The following is a 21,519-nucleotide window of genomic DNA, read 5'->3' on the forward strand; positions in this document are numbered from 1 at the left end:
ATGGACTCAACGCGAAATGAGAAGAAGTCTTCAGGTAGTTTTGGGTCCGATTTAAGCTTGAGTGCAAGGTTGCATGAGTTTTTCTCATGATTTTGAGCCTATTTTGGTGGCTTTTTTATTTCCACTAGAGGATCAGTTTTTCAAAAAAGATATTTTCAGTGGGAGTTCATCTTCAGTCATTCTGGAGTCATCTTTCCTCTACCTTTTGGAAGGTTTTCGTATAAAGTGAAAAAAAATTTATCTTTCTTCGAGAGTTCTTGATCATTCTCTTGCTGGTTTTAGCAGAGAATATATTCTTGTAGCTCCTATGCAGTTTTATGGAAGAATACTGAATAAAATTATTAACTTATGCCTTATATTTTTGGAGTTCATTTTCTTATTCATGATTGAGAGATAGTTTATTGTGTTATTGTCTAGATAACCTTTAATTTTTTTGTCTCATTTGTAATTGTGCATTGTGATAAATTGGTTCATTTGGTTGATTGTGAAAGTTTTTTCTTTCCTTTCAATTTCTTTAAGTTTAAATCCTTTGCATGAAATATTTATGTGCTATGAACCAGAAATCTATTTGTGCAGATTGGTGTTTTTAGGAGTGTATTTCTGTCATTTTGAGATATCATATTGATTGTTCACCTTAGTTTAGCATTCGCAAAGTCATTCTATTTTCATTTTTAGTTTTCATATCCCTTTTCTCTGTAAAGAATTTAGAGTTATTCATAGGGAACTAGCCCTTCATCTGGAGGTTAATTCTCACTATAGGCAACCCGCAGGCCTAAGAATTATCCCATGTGTCACCAAGTTGCTTGAGCTTTCAGCTTGTGCATTATGGGTGCAATTTGAGTGACAATAGGTCTAACATGAAATGAATCTAGGATGGAATTTATTCATGCAGTTCTATGGTAAAAGGTTCAAAGCAATAACCATCTCAAATGTCTAGGTCTATGACTTGGGTAAGTTGATTGTACCTAGTGCATTTATGGATGTTTATTTTTGTAGGGTTTTGGAAAAGGTATATGATGAAACTATTAGGGTGATTAGGAGCAGGGATTGTGGGCCATTGGTGTCTATCTCTAAGTAGAGAATTCTTGATGCATTCATGCTCAACAGAGCTATCAATAAAGCCATTAACTTTAATAGTTTCAAGAAGACTTATGAGAAGCAAAAGGGAACCCAAAGATATGAGGAGGTACCACAATATAAGTTAAAGGGTCTCAAGAATAAGACTATCCCTACTCTATTAAATGTGAGGGAGCCTTTACTACATTTGAGAGCTATTGTATCAAGACCTATTATGGTCTATGCCAAGTTCTAGCAAAAGATAGTGAACAAAGAATGCCAATTAAACTTGTGTTAATGGCTATAGACATCCAAAACATTATGATGAATGTGGAGTTTCATTTTCTACATATCTCTTTGATGAGATACACAAAGGGTTGATGAAGATAAAGAGAAATAAAAAAAATCAACTTTAGGTTCTATTCCCTATTTTTTCATTTTTTGTTGTATGAAGGTAGGGATGATTGGGACAAGGCTTTGGAAGTGACCACAACAAATGAGAACAATAAAAGAATGTATGTCCAATGTTGGACATATGTTTTGGATAAGCATTGCACCAATGTATATTTTGTTGTGTTCCATAATCATTTTGTTATTAGAATCATGGGATTCTTTGGAGAAGATATGTACAGGTTGCTTCCACATAATGTTATGGTGTAAAGGCCCAAGAAGAGAAATCCATATTTAAAGATCAATCACAACTAGGGTGATTGATGCTCACACAGTAACCATACTATTTTTAGACTATATGGATACTAGTTCCACCACACATCTTTCCCAAGTTTGTGCCTTCGATAAAGGTAGTTTTGGTATACATGTGCACATGAATGAAGTTAAAAGAGATCGTTTGGAAGGATGGAAGAAATGCACATTATTTCCATACTGTATGAGTTTTGTCGATTTCAATGCAAGAAGGAAAGGATTGGATACTATTTACTCCATCCTAAATGGATATAATTTTGTAAATCAAAGTAACTAGAAATTTTGATACACGTGCACATGAATGAAGTTCAAAGAGATCGTTTGGAAGGATGGAAGAAATGCACATTATTTCCATACTGTATGAGTTTTGTCGATTTCAATGCAAGAAGGAAAGGATTGGATACTATTTACTCCATCCTAAATGGATATAATTTTGTAAATCAAAGTAACTAGAAATTTTGAGTTGAAGGATTTATACACTAATTTAGGATGCAAATAAAAAAAGGGGCCTACAAGAATCAAATGGATCTTAATAAGGATGTGATTAGAACTTGTGAGAATTTATATGAAGTGTATCAAAGAAGGAGAAAATGGGAAATAATCAAGAAGGGATATGATGAAAGAAAAAATAATAATTCTGAGTGTTGGCATCGTGTTGTCATTGATGTCAACTGGTATAAGGTGGCAACCAGTATGGGAGATATATGTGCAGTATTGTCATTGATGCATACCTGAAGTGGTGTATTTGATGTCAACAAGCTTAGCAGGTCACCGGTAAGGAAGAGAGTGTCATCCAGCATAATGATCATTGGACTCATTGGTAAACAAGTTAGTGTTGACTTGTGTTGAAGACATGGACTAGAGACCGGTATGGTATAAAAACCAGTAAGTGACATGTTGGCAGTACATTGTTGCCAACCGACAAGTAGATCTGCAGGGTGAGATATTAAAGTTGTGCCAACTGATATGTTGTTGGATGTTTGGAAGAGAAATAATAGGACTCCAACCGGATAAAGATGCAGTCACCGAATGAAGAAGATATCATAGGTTGATGAGAAGACTGAAAAAGAGTGTGCCCAACCGGATCAAATGTGCATGTTTGAGGATATGCCTGCTCAAACAGGAAAGCCACATTGGTGCAATATCAGATGCAGATGGCAAGGATCCACTCCCACCAGTAAGTTGAGCTTATCTCCTATTATGAATGAAATGCTTCATGGTCCTCTGAGATAATAAAAAAGAGTAGAAGGTAGGTGATTGAAGGTTCACACCGGATCCACCCATGAAACACTAAGCTACCTTAGGTGCATGAGATCAAGGATGTGTACCAGATCTACAAGGGCTAACATCATATGTTGTCAGTACAGTGAAGGAAGGATATATTTGTCACTTTGACAAACTAGTTGATAGGGAAACCAGTCAAATGATGAAGAAGGCAAGGTTGAGTAGTTGCACACAGAGAGTACAACCGGATTGAAGATGGAGAAAGTTGTTGCCACAAATGCAGACAAATGGAGATTGTTGAAGGTTGATGACATGGTATCATCAAGGTGGTTACCGATAAGTATGTCCACTAGTAAAGATGACAAGGTGTAGAAGTGAAAGGCTCCCATCTGTTGAAGATGTGCATGAGGTAGGTTGGCAAGTGTGTTGGCCAGTTTAGGTGTTCCACCGGAATAGAAGCAAAGTGCAAGGTTGAAGGCAGATCGGTTAGGGTATAACCGGTAGGGTTTGTGAACCGGTAGATGAACCTGGTTGTGTGATATTGGTCAGTGACCAAGTCAGACTGACATAGTGAGCCAAGGTGGGTGCCAACAAAGGTGCCACGTGAAGGTGAAGTGACACGCATGCACAGGTTAGTATGGTGTGTTGGGGAGCTTGTTGGTGGTTGGTTCAAAATTTAATAATGAATGTGAAGCTTGAGGAGTGATGGAAGAGGTTTGTGGATTGAGATTCAAGAAACACCAGAGATCCAGGATAGACTGATCTAGAAAATTGAAGTGGATGAAGGAAACTGCATCATGCATGTGATTAACCATACACAAGGCCAAAAATCATGCTACAAATGGCTAAAGATAGAAGACCTACATTGAAAAGTAAACATAATGGTGATGCTCATTGATGTGTTGTTGATCATTAATCAAGGACATGAGATCGGATTAGATATAATATGTCATGATGATCGGAGATGATATTTGATGCAGATTCAGTGCATTGTGGAAACCCTGGTGTGTCAATATTTAGACTCACATTTAGGAGGGAATGTTTGGTTATAAGTATGCAAACCAAAGATGTAAATGAGGTTGTTGCATGAAAGAGTCAAAAATAGAGAGCTAACCAATCAAATATTCAATGACAATCAGAGAAGAGACTAAGTGTGTGAGATAAAACTGGTTAGAAGAGTTCAACTAGCAAGGGTGAGGTAACCAGTAAAATGTCATTGAGTCAAAAAGTGAAGCGCATTGGTAATGATTAAACCAGTAGAGAAAATTGAAGAGAAGAGAAGAGTGGAGTTAGAATATGTGAAGAACCGGTAGCCTAAGAAGTAGTAGTGATCAGATCGCAAAGGACTGACAGAGTGAAGAAGACCGGTGGTAGTTAGCAATAGTGTGATAGAAGATAACTAGTAAAGAGAAGAGTATCAACAAAGAAGAACCAGAGGCTAAACAAGTAAGGTTACAACAGAGAGTGAGTTTCAATAGGAGATAAGGTTGTAGTAGAAAGAGGTGAGCAGGCAACTAGCAGAGAATTGTATAGAGGAGAACTGGTGGAGAGACTTGCATGAGAGTTACAAAGTTCTTTTGTAACAAGGAGATTACTTTTGTATTTAATATATGATCTTGTAATCACTGAGTTCGAGCTTGGTGCATAGGTTGGTGCTCCTTGGGTTGGTGCTCTAAAGCAGGAGTGGTACTCCTTGGGTTGGTGCCCTAAATGTTGTAACCTAGGTTTTCATTGTGAGGTTGGATTGGAGCAATAGTCTCCAATAGCATTTCTCACTGAGGTTTTTCCCATCTTGGTTTTCCTTTTACATCTAATGTTATGTGATGTCCCTTTTATGTGTGGTTACATTTGTGTTATTCTCCCATCTAACCAACATGTCTACTTTATGTTAGATCTGTAAACAAGTATATACACATAGGATAGAAAAGGGAAAATATTTGGAAACCAATTATTCACCCCCCTCTCAGTGACATCTTGTGTTCAACAATTAGTATCAGAGCCTAGGTTCCCAGTTGATAAGCTTTCTCTAGCTTGGGTAGATTCTAGTATTTGAACACAATGGTTTGTTTTGTGTCAACCCCTACTCTAGTGTTTGATGGTTCAAACTTTTCTATTTTGAGTCATGGGATGGAAGTATACATGTCCTCCATTGGGTTTGATGTATGGATGTCAATAGTAAATGGCTTCCCTAGTAAAGTCAGTCCTCCCATCGGTCCCGAAGCAGAAAGAAGAAATGCATGCAATGCCAAAGTCATGAATGTTATACTCAGTGGGCTATCCAGTGATGTCTCATCACAAGTGGATAAATACAGATCAGCAAAAATCCTATGGGACATATTGAAGAAACTTTAGGGCAATGAACCTTGTATTGTAGAATGGGTTTGTGAGAGCAAGGAAAGAAATGGATCACATAGGTCTGTAGATGAAGATAGATCAATGAGTACCAACAGCAGCATTGATGAAGAAGGAACCCACCTCTTGATGGCTTAAGAGTTAGATGATGAGAAGCACACATCTGTGAGTGATCATGCAGATTATTCCTTTAGGCAAGATGTGTTTGGCAGTGATAGTGAAGATGAAGATGAAGAAAAAGAAGAAGCAGATGTTGATCTTGAAGGAGAGCTTGTAAGTGCACTTGAAGAACTTAGTAGAGTGAGGAATGAATACAATTTGTTCAAAGATGTTGTGGTTGTGGAACAAAACCGGTTGATCGGATGCTTTGAAGAATCTGAGAAATGTATCTCAAAGTTGAAGACTCTATAAGAAGACACCAAGGAGTGTCGGTGTAATGATTTAGCATCTGAGCTAGAGGCCAAGAATAAAGAATTTCAGCATCTAGAAGGAGATATGAAGAATCTCTTAAATGACCTAGAGAAATGTCAAGATGAGCTCAAGGTGAGAATTTGGTTTGATAGAATCAGTGATGCCTTGGATAAGATGTTGAAAAAGAAAAAACACTCCAAGGACACCAAAGGATTAGGAAGTGGTGTCAGTGAATGCTCCTCCAGCAAGAACGTCCCCCACAATGACATTATGTTTGTCTCCTCAAATGGAGATAACAAGGGACAAACCTTCACTATCTAGAATACTCCCCAAAAGAAGGTTGATCTAGCCACAACCAGTGAAGACATGAAGCTAAGGATGAAGACTGGTGCTGCAAGAAGGAGGAACAATGCGGATCGCAAAGGAAAAGGGAAGATGGGAGAAGGCAGCTTCACTAGAAGCAAGAACAGAAGAAGATAGCATAGAAGACCTCCTACTGGGAGAAAAAAAGGAAATGATACTGCCCACAAGACAAAGCAAGTGTGGGAAAAGAAGGGATTAGATGGAAGAACTGCATAAAGTGAACATCCCAGGATCCATCCCCAGAGAAGCAGTCATGGAGATACTAAACCAGTAAGATCTCCACAATCATGGAAAAATAAATTTGTAAGTTATGTGCCCCCTTTCCCTGGTTATTGTTTTGCATGCAAGGAATATGGACATAGGGCAGATGAATGCAGAATAAAGTCTAAGAATAGATATTTTGCTCTTCTTAGAGACAATATTGTTGTATGTCGACGGTGTAATGGTTTTGGCCATAAAAGTCATGATTGCAAAAGGACGAACATGCAATCATATGGCAACCGGTATAGTACCTATGCTCAGTATGAAAATGGGTTTAGAGCATATGAGAGACAAAATGTTGCATGGAACAAAACTAGAAGAGGAATTTCTCCTACAAGATAAAGTGGTCCACCAGTTCCGATAGCTGGTTACAATAGCATGACCAGAAGAAGATGGTCTAACCGGTTTGACAGAAGGTCCCCCAATCATTTGATTGGCATGAACACTTTTTTCTTCTCCAACAATGCTTTCAGTCATGTGGCAGAATCTGGTAAAGCAAGGACCAATCAGAAAAAGAAGGTGAGACCTGCTCCCAAGATTGAAAATGGGAAGAAAAGTTAAGTCATGTAGGTATGGAGGAAGAAAGAAGAGAGTAGGACCATGGACCGACACTGTTCTTTCAATGCATAGGTGATACCTTCTAAGGCTTAAAGAAGATGGAGGACCTCAAGGGGAGTAGCACATTGACCATATCATTCACCCCCTCAGTGGAAGAGGACAAATGGGAGAATAGGTTGCTACCAGCATAAAGGAAGAAAATGAGATGGCAAGTGTGTAGTGGCTGCCTTGGCTACACATCTACAGATGAGAGATAGATCACTACTGCATATCAATGGATGGAATGTTTTCAATTGGGATCAGAAGCAAATTGACACAAGACAGGAGTTAGAGAAAATTAATCTGGTAGAGATGATGGACCAGTGCAGGAAACCATTATGTACAGTATGGTATCGGTATGAATACTAACCGGTAGTGCATGTTATGTAAGTCAATGAGGTCCGAGATTATTGCATTAACTCTGGTAACATTGATTCGGGTGCTTATGTCTCAGGTGGTACTGAAAAAGTCCTAAATGACATATGTTGGCCTAGTAATAGATCTTCTATGCATGCATCCTTTTCTAGGCTAACCAGTTTGATATATGGCATGATAGTGATATTGTATGGCATTGTGTACACCTAGGACCATGTCATATGTTGTGGTGGAAATTGTGGAGCTGATAGATCATTAGATTGATCATATATGTACAATTCAACCAATGTAAGGTGAAGGTTAAAACTTCAATTTAGAACCTAATAGACAAATGAAGACCTGAGATGTATGACCTAGGGGGAGTTGACAGCCATTTTTTCTAACTTGTATCAGACTTGCTGGACACAGAGGGTGTGCAAGTGTCTATGGTTGTACCGGTATTATTGAGGCCATGGGATATTCTTGTTGGTTTGGGATTGTGAGGTATTTCAATGACTACTCAATTTATACTTAATTGAAATCACAACTGTACCATCGGGAGAGTTGTCTACAAAAAGGGAGAGTTACTTGCATAGGAGAACATACATTTGGTATTGGAGAAGAGACAATTGGTATCAGTGTTATCTTTACACTTGATATCAACAAATTAGGGTTAGAATAACTTCTGCATATCAAAGGGGAGATGATGCAGTCTGATCGGCAGGTAAGTTTTCTTCACTAACACATGCTCCTTCAATTGGTTGCAGACTTGTATATGCAATTGGCATCCGGTTTGTATATACACTTGGTTGTTGAACAATTGGTGTCAATTCATGGTTGAGCCCTCCATCTCAAGTGTTGTGATTTGAGAGGATGCAAAGTAAGAAGGTAAAAGGAGGAGAAGCATCCAGTAAACAAAAAGAGAGAGAGAAAAATATGTCAGTACATGAAAGGAGACAAGGAGGAGAAGAAACCATGTCAATCCCCTTTTCCATTGTTGTCAAAGGGGGAGAAAGAATCAGTAGTATATAGGATACTACATGTGTTGACATCAATGCTAAAGGGGGAGATTGTTGGCATTGTGTTGTCATTGATGTCAACCGGTATAAGGTGGCAACCAGTATGGGAGATATATGTGCAGTATTGTCATTGATGCATACTAGAAGTGGTGTATTTGATGTCAACTAGCTTAGTAGGTCACCGGCAAGGAAGAGAGTGTCATCCAGCATAATGATCATTGGTCACTAATACACAAGTTAGTGTTGACTTGTGTTGAAGACATGTACTGGAGACCGGTATGGTATAACAACTGGTAAGTGACATGTTGGTAGTACATTGTTGCCAACGGACAACTGGATTTATAGGGTGAGCTATTATTGTTAAGCCAACCGATATTTTGTTGGATGTTTGGATGAGAAACAACAGGACTCCCACCGGATAAAGATGCAGTCATCGAATGAAGAAGATATCATACATTGATGAGAAGACTGATAGAGAGTGTGCCCAACTAGATCACATGTGTCTGTTTGAAGACATGCCTCCTCAAACAGGGAAGCCATATTGGTGCAATGTCGAATGTAGATGATAAGGATCCACTCCCACTAGTAAGTGGAGCTTATCTCCTATTATGCTTAAAATGCATCATAGTCCTCTGAAATAAGACATAAGAGTAGAAAGCAGGTGATTGAAGGCTCACACTGGATCAATCGATGAAACACTAAGTTGTTGCCTTAGGTGAATGAGATCAGGGATGTGTATCAGATCTATAAGGGCAAACATGATATGTTGTCGGTACAGTGAAGGAAGGATATGTTTTTCACTTTGACAAACTAGTTGATAGGAGAACCGGTCAAATGATGAAGAAGGCAAGGTTGAGAAGTTGCAAATAGAGAGTGCAACCAGATTGAAGATGGAGAAAGGTGTTGCCATAGATGCAGAGAAATGGAGATTGTTGAAGGTTGATGACATGGTGTCATCAAGGTGGTTACTAGTAACTATGTCCATTGGTAAAGCTGGCAAGGTGTAGAAGTGAAAGGCTCCCATCTATTGAAGATGTGTATGAGGTAGGTTGTCAAGTGTGCTCACTAGTTTAGGTGTTCCATAGGAAGAGAAGCAAAGTGCAAGGTTGAAGGTAGACCGGTTAGGGTATAATCGACAGGGTTTGTGAACTGGTAGATGAACCCAGCTGTGTTCTATTAGCCAGTGACCAAGTTGGACTGACATAGTGAGCCAAGGTGGGTGCCAACAAAGGTGCCACGTGAAGGTGAAGTGGCATGCATGCACAAGTCAATGTGGTGTGTCGGTGAGGTTGTTGGCAGTTGGTCCAACATTTAATAATGACTGTGAAGCTCAAGGAATGATGGCAGAGGTTTACAGCTTGAGATTCAGGAAAAAACAAAGATCTAGGTTAGACTAATCTAGCAGATTGAAGTGGATGAAGGAAACCATGTCATGCACATGATTAACCAAACACAAGGCTGAAAATCATGCTACAGATGGCTAAAGATAGAAGATGTGCGTTGAAAGGTAAACACAATGGCGATGCTCATTGATGTATTGTTGATCATCAATCAAGGACATGAGATTGGATTGGATATGATATGTCATGATGATCAGAGATGAGATTTGATGCAGATTCAGTGCATGGTGGAAACCCTAGCATGTCAATGTTCAAACTCACATTTAGGTGGGAATTTTTGGTTATAAGTATGCGAACCAAAGATGTAAATGAGGCTCCTACATGAAATAGTCAAAACCAGAGAGCTAACCAATCAAGTGCTCAACGACAATAAAATAAGAGACTGAGTGTGTGAGAGATAACCGGTTAGAAGAGTTCAACAGGCGAGGGTGAGGTAACTGGTAAATTGTCATTAAGTCAGACAGTGAAGTCCACCGGTAGTGATTAAACCGGCAGACAATATTGTAGAGAAGAGAAGAGTGGAGTCAGAATCTCTGAAGAACTAGTAACCTAAGAAGCAGTAGTGATCAGATAGAAAAGGACTAATAGAGTGAAGAAGAATAGTGGTGGCTAGCAGTAGTGTGATAGAAGAGAACTAGCAAAGAGAAGAGTAGCGACAAAGAAGAACTAGAGGATGAATAGGTAAGGTTGCACCAGAGAGTGGGTTGTAGCAGGAGATAAGGTTGCAGCAGAAAGAGGTGAGCAGGGAACCGTCAGATAAATGTATAGAGGAGAACTGGTGGAGCGACTTGCATGAGAGTTACAAAGTTCTTTTTTAACAAGGAGATTACTTTTGTATTTAATATATGATCTTGTAATCACTTAGTTGGAGCTCGGTGCAAGGATTGGTTCCCTAAATGTTGTAACCAAGGTTTTCATTGTGAGGTTGGATTGGAGCAGTAGTCTCCAGCAACATTTCTCACTGAGGTTTTTCCCATCTTGGGTTTTCCTTGTACATCTGATGTTATGTGATGTCCCTTTTATGTGTGGTTGCATTTGTGTTATTCTCCCATCTAACCAGTATGTATGCTTTATGTTAGATCTATTAACCGGTATATACACATGGGATAGAAAAGGGAAAAGATTTGGAAACCACTTATTCACTCTCAGTGGCATCTTGTGTTCAACACTGACTACCCTGGTGTTTACACTGAAAAATCATTGATCCTATTAGAAGGATCAATTTGATTATCAAAATTTTTAAAATTTGAATGGAAAGGCCCCGATGGTGGAGGATAAGCCCTCATACATACCACCTCTAGTTGTACAAGTACCAAAGCCAATTGGTGTAAAACTAATTGAACTTGACACAAGACCCACCTCCAAGCCTACCACAATAGCAACAATGAGCAAAGAGAGAAAGGATGGAACAACCACAATTGGTTAATTACTTTGGTTGTAGGGGAAGAGGACACTGAAGTAGTAGAAGAAAACACAAGGCATGTGGATGAAGAAGAGGAAGTTAATCAAGTCATTCCCTCATCACCAAGAGAAATGGAAGCTACCAACGTGCCAAATGATAGGCTAGACATTCATAGGGAAGCAAGGTATGATGAGTTGGATGATCTAAGAGTCTTGTCTTGTGCTCAATTTATTATTCACGATGAATTCATCAAGAATATTGAGTTTAAATTACTATGGCTTGAAATGAAAGGAAGAGTATTTTGAAAAGTTAGAAACAAATAAGATATGGGTTGACCCCTCAAAACATGATGAGGTAACTACCTCAACAATGAAGGAGGTAAATTTTGATGAAATAAACCTTACTCCTAAGGAGGGTAGGAAAATGGTAGATGAAAGTAGTGTTCTCCTCCTCCCTGAATGGGATATCACTTATGCATTGGCCCTATGTGCAATCAAGATCCAAAAATATTAAGTTTTTGTAAATGAGGCGGAAGCAAAGAAAGGAATAAGGGGGTCTAGATTCAACCCCAAAATTGAAACCTTGGTAATGTGGGTCATTGCCCCCTCCACTTAGAAACCAAAAGTTGCAAAAATAAGACAATAATTGAAGGGGAATTTAATAGTAAAAAGGTTATCAGATACATCTACTCTAGAGGTGATAGCATTAGAAGTTCACATTGCTATATTTAGTCAACTTGCAATAGAAAACTTGGAGGAGGAGAATGACAAATTGAAGGAGGATTTAGTTAGTCTTCATGCTACCTACAATGAGTTGTATGAAAAAAACTTAAGTTTTTAATAGGCTCTATTTTTAGGAGCATACCCCTCAAGCATGGTAGTTTACAAGCCATCTTCCCTCACCCATCTATCAATAGACATTCAACAAAATAAGGAAAATGTGGCAAGCAGAATAGAGGATTTAGAAGAAGACATACAAAAGGCTGGGAGGGAAAGTAAAATGAAAACTCTAGCTATGTTGGAGGATATCCTTGAATTTAGGGTTAATAATATAATCAATAAATTACACGATATTCATAATAACTATTAGGCATCGTGTCTAGTCTTGGAGCAATGAGAGGAAAAAATTTCCATTACTAAAGCCCATTTTTAATAGGTGGTCACATAAAAGGGCCACATTATTTATATTATTCCAAATCACTCAATATGAGCCATATGCTCCATAGTCCCTAAGGCCAACAAAAAAGATGACCGAATTGGTTGTGAATGAGTTTGGGAATTTATAGACAGCAGAGCAGCAAATAGAGTGAAAAATAAATTTTTCCATACTTTGCATCATTGGACAATTCCAGATATTCTTGATACAAATCAACAAATAAAGGATTATAATGAGTGTTAATAATTTGATTTATTAATTATTTAATTTGTTGATTTAGGGGATAAGGTGGATCTCCAAATATTCAATACCACTTTGGATATGGTTATAATTTTAGAGCATGTTTTGGACAAATTCATCATGGAGCTAGGACAACACTAATAGCAAGTGGTGGGAACATTTGGAAAATACTTGATAGATTTTAGCATTCAAAAGGCCACATGAGATTGTCTACACTCAATGGAAATAAAAGTATGGCAAGCCAATTGATTGATTTCCTGTCACAGTCAACTTTTTTAGTATTTTTTAATCAACTTCTCTAGGTACAATTTGAGGCTGAAGTTACGAAAAAGAGAATGCAAATTTGATTTGTATTTCAATTTGTCAACATCTGAAATTAAGTCACCTTTTACTAATTTTTTACTTAAGCTAAATTTAGGAACCTAAAGTTAGGCCCATTAATGATTAATTCATTATTAATTATTAATTTCTTCTAGGGTTTATGTTTTTAGGTTTTGATCTCTTTTTATAAGGATTGATCTCTTTTGTAATTCCTCATCTCATTATTATTATTGCATATTTTTTCTCTAAGGTTTCAAAGCAACTTTTGTGTTTTGTGTGAATCTTCCATTGTTGTGACAGGTTATTTGCATACAGGTGTTCACTGGGTTCTATGAGGTTGTATTTCACAACTTTAACATGATATCAGAGCTTCAGACTTGAGGCTTTCTTGTTCATTTGATTGGGAGATTATACCTATAGTGGGTTTTTTTGTGCACTTTGGGTTGATATGGACCACACCATTGAATCCAGCACATGCGAAATAGTTAAGATTGACCTCTTGTTTGTCATTTTTTATTCATGGGGCCATATCTATGAGGGTTTGAAGATCCATTTTTTTATGATCCAAGAGCACCTTATTTTTTGAAGCAATTTGGGCAAAAAGGGACCTCACAATTGGATTTAGGAGGTCAATTCCATAAATTTTGCTATATAATTTGACCAATTTCAGCATCATTGACCTCTGAGGCAAAAAAAAATAGGTTGTACGGCTGCCTGTGCATGCACTCCGAAAAAAATGGTTTTTTTTAAAGTTTTCTTTCTGGTTTATTTTTTTTCTAGAAAAATTTAAAATAAATTATTATCAAAAAAAAAAATTACAAAACTTTTATGTGAAAAAAAATTATTTAAAAAAACTTTAAGGGGGGCGTACCCCTGCTACAGTCCATACGGATTGCAGTCGTCGGGCCTGCACTCGTATGGCCTACAGTAGGGAAATAGCTTTTTTCGCCACCCCTCCCCCCCCCCTTCCCCTGCCATTTTTTTGCAGCCAACGAACCTTTTGTTGGCGTCCAGGTCGCTGCCACCGACAGCAACTGCCACACCAACGCTATCATCGGATTCTTTTTCCAGCCATAGCTACCACTTTTTCGATGATCATAAACTAATTCCAGCCATCAGACCTTTTCCGGCCCGCGCAGAACTTTTTTGGGACATGCAAAAAAAAAACCGACGACTGCAAATTTTTTGAATGTGCTTTTCCAGCAGGTTTTTGTTTTTGGCATAGGGGAATATTGTTGATGTCAGCGATATGGACTGCTATACATGGCCCTCTTTGTGCCCTAAAAGATGGGTTTTTTTCTTTTGGCCATAACTTGGGCATACGATATCTTTTTTTGGCAAACGAGATATCATCAGAAAGTTGGTTTTGCCAACTTTCTAGATCTGTGGGTTTCATAACCTATTTTTCTTGTTGGTACATTCTACAGCCATTTGAAGTCAGAGGTGTTGTTTTCTAGATCTGTGGGTTTCATAACTTTGCACCATTTTCTTTGTTTTTTGCGATTCAAGTGGCGTTGGGACGGTGTTTCAAATCTCTTCACAACCATCCATGCACTTTTTCCAGATTTTACTCCAGGTACATTTTATTCATTTTTTTGTGTTTTCGCACTTTGGTGAATTACTTGGGCATATGATCTCATGGAAACTTATCGTTTGCATGGGATGACTTGCTTTTGTCTATTCTTCATGTATTCCCAATCTTGCATCTTTTTTTGACATTCTGAGCTTTCATTGAAGCATTTATTATTTTATAAATGCACTGAAATAAAGTGCCTCTATATTGCACATGTATTATGGGATCTTGCACATCATTTTTGTCTTAGTGTACTTGCACTATGATATAAAGTGTCATGGGGGTTTGATGTTTGCCTTTGTTTTTCCTTCATACCTTTCTGATGTGTGTGTGCCTTGGTTTGCACACCCTCTTTATTTTCTTGTACTTTCATGTTTGCACGATCAGATGTTCTTGGTTCTTCTTCATGCACTACATTATGGCTTTCAGATTCAATGTACCTATCATACCTCTCCCTTGTCAGCATTATGGGGGGGTTCTAATTTTGGTGCTAATGCTTCCTTGGTTTCGCGTTGGAGTGAGCTATGTATTCAATATTTGTTCCTATGTACTAGGTAGATGCAGCGGCTAGTTACCCATGCATTTCAGTGAGATGGAACACTTACCATATGGACACTCTTGCATTCCTACTTCTGGAGGTGACCTTCTATTTTTCACTTGATTAGTTCTTCAAACTATCAGTACTTGTGCCATCTATATCTTCGGGTTCCAAATGTTTTGTTTGTGTTTGTCATCTGATTCGAATTCGAGTAGTGTCATTGAGGGCACTAATACAGATTCATATATTCTTGATCCTGGTCATCTTTTATTTTAGAGGAGGTTCTTATTTCAGCATCATAGCAGTCATTCTACTATAGTGTTTGCAGGTTCTTCATGCTTCAATGTTTCTTCATGCTCGTCTTTTGTTCCTAACTTTTGGAACATTCTTGTTTGGAGGCTTCTTAGTCCTTCACTTGTGTTTCTCTTCTTGGAGAGGAGTGTGTTCCCATAGGGTTTTCTCCTTTTCTCCACTTTCAAGATATTTCATTATACTTGGGTACCTCATCAATCCTTGTTGTCGGTACCCATTTTTGCTTTCATGCATCTAGTTCTTAATTTTTTTAAGCTTCTCCCTAACTTCATCTTAAGGGGGGTGTTGGAGTAATAAGGTTCTTTACTTAATTAATTAAATCATATTGATTTATTAATTTTGTCACCTTTTACTTTATTTTCACTTAAGCTAAATTTAGGAAGCTAAAATTAGGCCCATTAATAATTAATTATTAATTGCTTTTAGGGTTTATGTTTTTAGGTTTTGATCTCTTTTTATAAGGATTGGCCCCTTTTGTAATTCATCATCTGATTATTATTATTGCATATTTTTTCTTTAGAGTTTCAAAGAAACTTTTGTGTTTTGTGTGAATCATCCATTGTTGTGATAGGTTATTTGCATACAAGTGTTAACTGGGTTATGTGAGGTTGTATTTCACAACTTTAACATTTTTGCCATAATTTTTAGCCATAAATCTCCTCAACCTTTTTGAGATGAAGTGAAATTAATGCAAATATTTGATTTGCATTTCAATCACTCTTTAGATAGAAGTTGTAAGTGGCACAACATCATAATAGGGATTAAATGACTTGTGGTTGCTTCTAGAAAGATCGAATCTAATTTTGAGTGGTGTGTGGGCGTGATCATCAATGGAAATAACTTCCCAACCACCACCACCAATGAACAAGGATTATTTTTTTCTCTTTTGCAACCTTTTTAGTTGTATTTTTGTCTTTGTAGTAACTTTGGGAGGTTTTTTACCAAAATATGAAATTGTAAACAATCTTAAGCTTGTTGATCTCTTAATATTATAAAAGGGGATTTCAGGGAATTTGAGAGGGGTTCAATATCCAAGTCTTAGTTAGTCAAGTATATTCTTGTATAGATATTTTCGCAAGTGTTATAGTAGAAAACTTTTGGATTGTTATATGATGTATTGCATTAAAAACTCTTTATCAAAATGAATATACAATTTTAGAGCATATATCTTAGTTGTCTCCGCATATATTATACTCGAATCTTTTGAAATTAATGAGAAAGTTCTACAGATTTCATCTCTATGTATTTCTATGGTGTATGTTTTTTTTTTAATATTTTCAACCAAATTATTTGAATTACTCTAATTATAATATTTGGGTAGAATATAATGGATCTCAAACAATTGTGAGTAGACCATATATTGAGGGTATCATAACAAGTTGATGTTGTTGGGAAATCTATGACATATATTCATTTGTCATCTATATGTTGTACATGTCTAAATGTTGACTATGTAATCCTATATAGGCACCAGCTAGATATTTTAGCCCTAAATAAGAAAATAATCACAATTCTAAAACAAAAAATCCATTTCATTTTCTAGTGTTTTCTCTTTATTATAGATAGGTTATCCACTCTCAAGACCATGAATGAGTTAATCCAAGGATTGAGCCACAATTTTTGAATTTACTATTGTGTCGACTTGAATTTCATCCTCAGAATGCTACCTGCAACAAGTTAGTTTCACAAAATGCCAATGGAAATGCTACAGGAAATCCAAACTCAACCAATGAAACTACATGAAATACATATTAAAATAAAACATTATTTTACCTTCATGGCATATGTCTCATTGTGTCCAAACTCCACTATTCTTGGTTGCAGATGGTGTGCTCTCAAACAATGCACTGATAGCTTCCAAGATGGCATATGAAGAATGGACTGATAACTAATAGTTAACAAATTCTATGATATGAAATACTACATGATTATGCTAAAATGATTATGATATATGATAATTGCTATTTTGCTTCAAGATTAAAACTCACGGATGCATAAGTTTTACAAATGATTTGCTTGAAAATGCACTTGAAGTCTCTTGAAGTCTAACTCTCTCTCAACTGAAGCTCTTGATTTTATAGACCTTGAGAGGATGAGATGATGTGGCTCAGATCAATGGTCATGATCAGATCTACAGATTTGGATGGTTGTGAGCAAAGGTGAAGGTTGAGAGAAAGGGGGAAGGAGAAGACAAGTGTCACTCATCTCACCTTGACTGGGTTGCTGACTGAGGGAATCTAGGGATGGTTGGAGAAGATTTAGGCATGATAGGACAAGTGGACTCAAGTCCTTCCTAAGATGTAGGGGGTGTTGGAGAGAATATAGGAGATGGCTATAAAATATGTGTACGTACACAATATTCATTAAGTTTGAAGGTTGAAGATAAATGATGAATTAATATTTAAGAAATATTAATTTCCTTAGCCACATGTTGGATGAGTTGGCAAAGAGAAGATGAAGTGGAGATGGAGGGTGAGTTGGAAAATAGATTAAATAATTTAAGAAATCATTTACTATTTCAGACTATAGGATAGGAGAATAACTAGTAAATATTAGATATTTAATTGTTTGAAGGAGATAACTAAATATTGGATATTTAATTAACTTGGTTAGAGGAATAATTAAATATTAGATATTTAATTAATTAAAGGAGATAATTAAATATTAGATATTTAATTAATTGATTAGAAGGATAATCAAATATTAGATATTTAATTAATCAGAGGAATAGGATAGATGAATTAATTAATAAAATATTTTAATTAAATTAATTAATAGAAAGACATGAAATGAATTAAATAAATTAATCTTTTCAAATTAACTATTTAATAGAAGAAGAATTATTAAATAAATATAAAATATTTATTTAATCGCTCATAGCCATTTTTATGTGTATACATTTTGCCCCTCTTTGAAATGATGTCAAGACAATATTGTTTCAAAGATTAAATCGAGTCTCGATAATGCGCCTGATGAAGATGAAAATCCTGATTGTGTGCCCCCTCAGGAGATTCATCGTTAAATTGTTGAAAACTTTGGTTTGAACGATTGATCTCATGATAATTGATAAAAATTATGTCAATTAAATTAATTTGTAAAAAAAAAAAAAATTAAATTGCCCCTTTGAGTAGCATTAATTACTCTTCAAATAGTAAATTTAACATTAACCAAGGCTAATTTTAACTTCATTGCTATCCTTGTCAGCTTTGTGAAGAAAATATTCTTGGTGAGGTGGTGAAATGGTGATTCTTGTGGAGAACCATCATTTTGAGCGTGTTTGATGATATCAGCGACCTCTTGAGTATGGGTATCTGGTATGTATCTTATCCCGAGTTTGTTTTCAACTTGTCATGCAACCTTTCATGTTTTAGGCGTGGTTTTGTGAATTTTTGAATTTTTTCGCGATTTTCGATATTAGGTTAGCGCTTTTGCATTTTTATTTAGTGCATATGCAATTTGGGTTAGCACATATGCATAGATTAGCGCTTATGCTCTTTTTGATAGCGCATATACCAAGGATGTTAGCGCATATGAATAAATTAGCGCTTTTGAATTGTTTGTTAGCGCATATGCATTGTGTTGTAGCGCTTCTGCATGTTTCGTGCATTCATGTGTAGGGTTAGCGCATTTGTTGAAAAAGTTAGCGCATATGCCTAGTTTTAGCACTTTTGCTCAATAGGATAGTGCATATGCTTTAGTTTAGCGTTTTTGCTCAATAGGATAGCGCATATGCTTTCATTTAATTTGATAGATAGATAGTTGATGATTGCTTTAGTTTGATTTGATAGATTTGATTGATTTGTCTGATTTGATTGATTGATTGATTGATTTGATTGATTTGATTAGCTCTAAGAAACTGATTTAGTTTCTAATGCAAGAGCTTAGCTAAGTTTTGATTGAACACTTATTGATAGAAAACCATGATTGATAGGTTTTAAAAATGATTTGATAGCTTAAGTTGCTTCAATTTGATTTGATAGATAGATAGCGTAGGTTGCTTTAGTTTGATTTGATAGATAGATAGTTGATGATTGCTTGAGTTTGATTTGATAGATTGATAGTGTAAGTTGGCTTGAGTTTGATTTCATAGATAGATAGTTGATGATTGATTGAATTCTCTTGATAAATAGGAGAAACTTGATGTTCTCCAGTGTTGGGAGAAATTATCGACAGTACATCATTTAGTGCCAGAGTTGACACAGGCTGAGATTAGACATATAGATACATGTGGTTTATGCCATCTATTGTATATGCCTGAGATTATGCATAATAGATGATTGTTGATGGCGTTAGCCGAGAGGTGGCACAGTGAGCATAACACTTTCCACTTGCCCACTGGTGAGATTAGTGTGACGCTTGAGGATGTGTATAGGATTATGCACATCCCAGTAACTGGAGAGTTAGTGCAGTATGATTTTCAGGATCGTGTTGGGACAAAGGCTTGCAGAGCCATGTTTGTTGATGATAGCATCGCTAGAGGAGAGATCTGATGGGAGGATATGCTGATGTATTAAGAGACTCTCCATGTGATTCTTGTTGGTTTGATTGGAGGATTTATTTGTCCTGATAGACGATCATGAGGTTTTGTTGTTGGATGGGGTGAGATTCTCTTAAGTATGATGCAGCATCATACTCGATATGCTTGGGGTGTTTGTATGTTGGCACATTTATATCATGATCTTCATCAGGTGGTGTATGATGAGAGTGCTAGTTTGTCTACAGGATATACTTTATTGTAGATGTGGTGCTGGGAGCACATTGTTATTACCCGGCCTATCCATCATAGAGTTCATAGGGAGAGGCAGCCATATGTGTATTTTTATGCAGGTATCCTTATTCAGCATAAGCTGGGTAAGATGGAGTATTGGCATTGGGTGCTTGATTCATTGGATAGCATTACTTGGAGACCATATGTTAATTGTGAGCCATGGATGGATGATGCATAGACATTACCATTTATCATGCAGAGTAGATATCTCATTGGTTAGACTCCTTACATTGTTGAGCGACAATTGATTAGTCACATTCTTAGACAGTTTGGTATCATCCAACCTATGGCTACTGGTATGACGATATATGCTCGGCGGTACAGAGATAGACGAGATTGGGGACCTTCCTTATCATTTGAGATTGCTCACATAGAGTTTCTTGCTACTCCAAGAGTATCTTATGATATGAGATTACACATTCTTGATCTTGGGGTTACTGTAGATTATACTCAGTACATACTAGCTCATCCATTTCCTCATATTACGGATCCAGCAGATCCTCCTCCTAGCACAGGAGATGAGGATGATGATTTAGATGATCTATTTTTTAGGAGATGAAGATGAAGATGAGAGCTCAGAGCTGCTTAGGAGGTTGGGGGAGATGGAGATGAGGGTGGAGATGGAGGTGGGGGTGGTAGGAGACCTGGACAGAGGGGAGGTCGATTGAGAGTCCGTGGAGGACCGTTTGGACCGGTTGGCAGGATTGGGAGACCACATCCTATGGGTGGATGGGATGTTGGATGAATTGGGAGGGAGCATGGCAGGGCAGGTATGAGATCACTGAGAGGGTTGCCATTGATAGGAGGAGGCAGGGTGACTGGACTGGTTGGGGGTTGCGGGAGAGGCATTGATTTTGGTCAAATTTAGCCAGACCCTAGGGTTATTGCAGCTCATGGTAGAGATGATGAGGATCCAAAGGATCATGTTCCCTTATTAGATGACAGATTGTGAGAGCTACTTGAACAAAGATTCCAACAATTAGACAGAGTGGTGGTGAGGAGGGGATTGGGGTTCATGCACCACAGTAGGATTTGCCATTGCAGGATGCACCAGTGCATGATATGCCAGAGCAGGATGCACCAGAGCATGACATACTAGAGTAGGAGACCATTGATAGTCTTAGAGCACAGATTGATCAGCTTCGAGCACAGGTGTAGACTCTTATTGCTGAGAGGGGTAGAGCTATTAGGAGATAGCAGAATACTCAGGGCCTTCTTGATCATATTCAATAGGTTGGATTGGGTACTCTCTCAGCTGACACTGTTAGAGAATTAGTTCGGCCTAGGAAGGAGACTTCCCACTGGCGATGACGATATGAGGAGGTAGTTGCAAAGAGCCAGAGAGTAGGTAGTTGTCATACCACCACGTTGATGGATACTAGCAGTGGTGTGGTCATGGAACCTCCTCAAAGGAGTGGTGATCATGGGACACAAGCATCTAGAGGATCTTCTCACCCACAGCCACAGAGAC

This window comes from Cryptomeria japonica, chromosome 9 (genome assembly GCF_030272615.1).
Source record: "Cryptomeria japonica chromosome 9, Sugi_1.0, whole genome shotgun sequence".
In the NCBI taxonomy this organism is placed as follows: domain Eukaryota; kingdom Viridiplantae; phylum Streptophyta; class Pinopsida; order Cupressales; family Cupressaceae; genus Cryptomeria; species Cryptomeria japonica.